Source organism: Aegilops tauschii, chromosome 2 (genome assembly GCF_002575655.3).
Source record: "Aegilops tauschii subsp. strangulata cultivar AL8/78 chromosome 2, Aet v6.0, whole genome shotgun sequence".
Taxonomy (NCBI): domain Eukaryota; kingdom Viridiplantae; phylum Streptophyta; class Magnoliopsida; order Poales; family Poaceae; genus Aegilops; species Aegilops tauschii.
In genome coordinates, this window is record NC_053036.3 from 562,442,791 (window position 1) to 562,447,630 (window position 4,840).

The 4,840-nt window shown below is 54.1% G+C and overlaps 1 long non-coding RNA gene across 2 annotated transcripts; it reads left to right on the forward strand.

Moving 5' to 3' along the window:
* Positions 1–2,232: 2,232 nt before the first annotated feature.
* On the forward strand, positions 2,233–3,429 carry LOC141042085 (uncharacterized). Of its 2 annotated transcripts, none has more exons than XR_012203905.1 (2): positions 2,233–2,315; positions 2,685–3,429. It is a non-coding gene; the product is annotated as an uncharacterized lncRNA (long non-coding RNA). The 2 variants fall into 2 exon arrangements; XR_012203906.1 differs by having other exon boundaries at positions 2,695–3,429.
* Positions 3,430–4,840: the final 1,411 nt, after the last annotated feature.

Sequence of the window (4,840 nt, forward strand, 5' to 3'; positions counted from 1 at the left end):
CACCCTCCGCATCGCGATGAAGGCACCAGTCTGAGCCGGCACGCCCTGCATGCGCGTGCCCAGCTTGGACTGGAAGAACTCCCCCCAAAGCTCGAGGGTAGGGAGGACGCCGAGGTAGCCTTCGCACAAGGTGACGAAGGCAGACAGCAGCACCACCGCGTTTGGGGTGAGGTGGTGCGGCTGGAGCTGGTAGAACTCGAGCCAAGAGCGGAAGAAGGCGCTCACGGGCAGGCCGATGCCGCGCAAGAAATGCGAGCGAAAAACCACCCGCTCGCCCTCTCGCGGCTCCGGCGTAATCTCCTTCGCCGGAGCGAGACGGACCTCCACCTTGTCCGCGCCGGGCAGCCGCCGCGTCTTGCGGAGGAATTCGACGTGATCCTCGTGGACGTTGGAGCCGTCCCAATCCCCGCCATACTGCTTCGTGGCGGGAGGCATGGCGAAAACGAGCGCGGCAGCGGAGGAACGAGTGGTGGAAGAGCGCGGCGGCGAGGCGCTGTTGCAAGAAACGGCAGGAGGAAGAAGATGGTGGAAGGAGGAGGAGCGTGCGAGAGCCTGCCGCTCTCCATCTCCCCCTACTTATAGCTTCGCGAGGTGAAGCCGGGGAGGCCGGACGTGGGGTGAGACGTGGGATTAACTGCACCCACTCCCCCCATGCCTCGCGATTATTACGCTCTCAAGGCGTGCCGAAACTGCCGCAGGGAGACGTGCGGGCGGTTTCGAGCTACAGAGGATCCACGCCTGGGCCCGGGCGTGGGCGTGGCGGGCCCCCGCCCTGCGGCGACGTCCCGTCGCGCGCGTGGGCTGGCAGGCTTTTTAGCCAAGAGAGGCCACGTGGTTCGCAGGCGGCAAGTGGCCGGCCCGCGGCCCGGTGCACGCGCTGGCGAGCTCCCGCCCTCCGACTCCAAAAATTTTTGGCCAAGACGGCGCGCCTAACCCAAGCCGGCTCCCAGCTGCCGGCTTGTCAAGATAGGAAACTGATCGAGCTTCTCGACTCCTACCCAACCTCAAAGCCCAATCAGCTTCGGGGACTACTGTCGGAGATAATGGCCACGGGTAGCCTAACCGACTGCCCCTGGCTCTTCCAAAAAATTATCAGGCCTTTGGGCCTTCAAGCATTTCAAGCATTGGGCCGCCTTCCCGGGCCGGCTACTTCTGAAGCCGACTCTCAGAAGGCGACCCAGCCTCAGCAACCTCCCCCCAAGATAACCACGGGCTGGCCGACTCCCCAGAGCCGGCCATGAAGAACGCCGACTCCCCAGAGTCGGCCACAAAGAGCGCCGACTCCAAGAAGCCGGCCAAGACCGCACCCACCAAAACTACACCCACGTAACGGTGACAAGACGGGGTGTGGCCACAGTGCGGCCCACTACCCCCGAAGCCCGAGGCAGGCATGGCCACAGGACGCCGTACGGGACGGCCGTCTCCCGTCCGGCTCGGCACTGTAGCCATGCTGGCCTCAACGTCACCCACGACAGACGCCAGTATGGCCCACGGGCGGCGGACCCCTTGAGCCAGAGAGAGGCGCGAAGGCGGCCCGGCCTCCCCCAGTCGGCCGAGGGCGTAGCCGGCCCCCAGAAGCCGGCTACCCCCTTCCTCGAAGCATGTGCCGCATTAAGGAGACAAGACGAAGTGAGGCTACAGTGAGAGCCCTCGAGGCGGCACACTGTAGCCACGCTTACCTCGACGAAGCCCTCGTCATCGGGGACGAGGCTACAGTAAGCAGCCGCCGACAAGACCCTAGGCAGTGGGGCCTGCCTGTCGACCAAGAGGCCGGCAGCTGGCGGGACCCACCAGTCGGCGGGCCCCGGCGGTCGGCGGAGAAGCCGGCGAGCGCAGACACTGACGACTGGGACCAGCTCCCAGTCGGATTACAATTGTACCCCCGGGGGGTAGGCCTATATAAACCCCCCGGGGCACCCATGCAAAGGGTTGGCTTCTTAGCATTACACACACACCATAGAGAGAGGGAAGCAAGAGCTAGCCTTGCTCTTCTTCTCCCTTGAACCGAGCAGCTCTAGGAGCATTTGTAGCTACTCTTTCTGATCTAGTGATCATGCGGAGACCCCGCAGAGCAGGACTAGGGGTGTTATCTCCTCGGAGAGCCCCGAACCTGGGTAAGATTCGTCGGCGTGCATGTCTTCGCCTCATCCCGTTTCCAGGCACCGGCCACGTCTTACTGGCACCCACTATGATAAGCCATCCGTTGGCATATGTCGCACCTACCACCCGACAGTCACTTTCCCATGCTGAGAGGATTTGTCATACCAAGAGGGTAAACAGAGAGACATCCAGAGCATGGTCATGGTGTGAATCTGGTAAGAGCGGGACTTCCAAACTGAAGAGGTCAATGAATAATGTCGTATTCTAGAACCAGCAATGCCTTTCATGCACATGTTTTACCTAGACTCTGCAATTACAATAAACAAGCCAATAGCATGGATTGATGATAATTGCAACTGCTTCTTTAAAGATTTATGCGCTCGACTAATAATTTCTAAATCATTTATGCATTTCTTTCATGGCACATCATGCAGCCAAACTATGAAACTGAGATATCACCAAAGAGAAAAGAGTAATCTACACTAATGTTAGCTTAATGAATCAGTCCAACTTATAAGTCAGAACAACCTGAAAATGTTGGTACTGCTCAATTGTTCTCCTGATGAAGTGTTCTTTTTTGTGAGGGTGATGAAGTGCTAACTATGAAGAATTATCAATCGCAAAATGATATGGGCTTGTTTACGACTAAATTCACCAATAATGTCCTGATATGCATGGAAATAAGCATATGTTGACTCCTGCTGACTTCAAGAACCACCACATAGTCACATAGTCCAGATCGGTCTCTATAATTTTTTTGCTTCTAATTTGATTTTCTTTGCCATGTTTGTCAATTGTCTTTCATGTTTACTGATGTACACTGGTTGTAGCAAGTTCCAACAAATTTAAGAGCTATTCATGGCCTTTGCTTGCATGAAATTGTTTCCAAAATGAACAACTTCAACCTTGGACGCCTACTATTTACACAACACTATCGAGTTTGATGTTTGCAGGTGTAGTATGGAAGAAAGAAATAATTTTATTTTATTTCTCCCCTGTCCTCGTGGCGATTGCCAACCTCCGTGCCATAGGCGCACCGACGCCTGCTCTGCTCTTGTTGTGCCGCCTTGGCAGTGGAGTTGGGATCCTTGGTGACGGATTCATCCTCGATGAAAGTGTGGGTACTATTACTGCAGATTTTTGTTGGGTGGATGATATTTGGGATTATTTTGCGTGCGTGCAGATTGATGAGAATGTGCATATGGAGATTATTTATAGCTCGATCAAAGAGATAAAATTATGAAATCCCGACTTGTCAGTCATCCGATAACTTTGTTGACTGACAGTTATACATTTGATTCATGAAATTTGAAGGTTCTGAGCTTGAAACTCTGAAGTACAGATATGATACTCTGTTTTTCTAAAATAAATGATGATTGTAGATTTTAAAATTTTGCATCATGAATGCATCTGCCTGTTATTAGTAATAGTTTTTTCTCCTGTTATTAGTAATGGCGTTTTTTCGTCAAAAGATAATAGTACTGGAGCATCGAGGTTTGTCCTACAATCTCGTACAATATTTCTTCAGTGCACTTCATGGCGGTTCAGTGAAAATGGGGTTGCTCTACAACCTACTTTCCTTTCTATGTCATCAGACTATCTTTATTCTGAACCATTCTGCTGACAGTAAATGTAACCATGTAACTCATTTGCTATGTGTGCCAATAGGCAAGGTAAACTTTCTCTCTGCCTCTGCCCAAGCTCGCCGCCGTCCCTGGTCGCGCGGCCGCCGATGACCAAGTAACCTCTCTCTCCGGCGCGCCCTTGGAGCTCCTTAATCTCCTGGTCTACCTTCTCTTCACTACAAAAAAAAGACACATCCGTGACATTTTGGGTCGAACGAAAAAAATTTCCGTCATACATATGACACTTCTATGACGATAATTGTGACAAAACCCGGTATCATCATAGATGTGGTGGGCTCCTACTTCTATGACAAAATATCATGACAGAAAATGGGCTTTTCGTCCTGGGCGGGCTGGAGACGCAGCTGCATGACATTCTTTGGGCCGTCCATGACGGAAAAAACCGTGGTAGAAGCGAGGGCGAGGAAAATTTCGGGGAGTTCCCGGTTACGGTGGGAGGTCGGGGGCCGAGCGATGCACGTTTCTCTCATACACATACGCGCGTGTGTGCGAGGTGTTGGCTCTAACTGAACCCGAGCGAGGCGTTGGGCTCTAACTGAACCCGAGCGATTGCACTGTAGGCTACGCGTTACTGAACCCGAGCGATCGGTCGATGGCTGTTAACTGAACCCGATCGAGCGATTCCTTCGCTACTGCTGCTAACTAAAGCCGATCGATGCTGCCTCTGGATGCACAGTGAGCGTTGCTGGGGGGATTTGGATGAACAGTTCCCGGTGGGGGTGGATGAACAGGACCCCGTGGTGTTGCCTCTGGATGAACAGGACCCCAATCGATCGAGCCGGTTGGGGCTGGATGAACAGGACCTCGTGGAGGGCAGGATGAACAGGACCACCCCGTGGAGGGCAGAATGAACAGTAGACGGTGGAGGGCTGGATGAACAGTAGCCCGTGGAGGGGTGGTTGAACAGGAACCCATGGAGAGGGCTGGTTGAACAGTAGCCAGTGGAGTAGCGCGTGGTGGAGGCTGGATGAACAGGAGCCCGTGGATGAACAGTCGCAGGTGGAGGCTGGAGGAGGTCGACGGTGGATGAACAGTACCCCGTGGAGGCTGGAGGGGGTCGACGGTGGAGATGAACAGTGTCCCGTGGAGTCCCG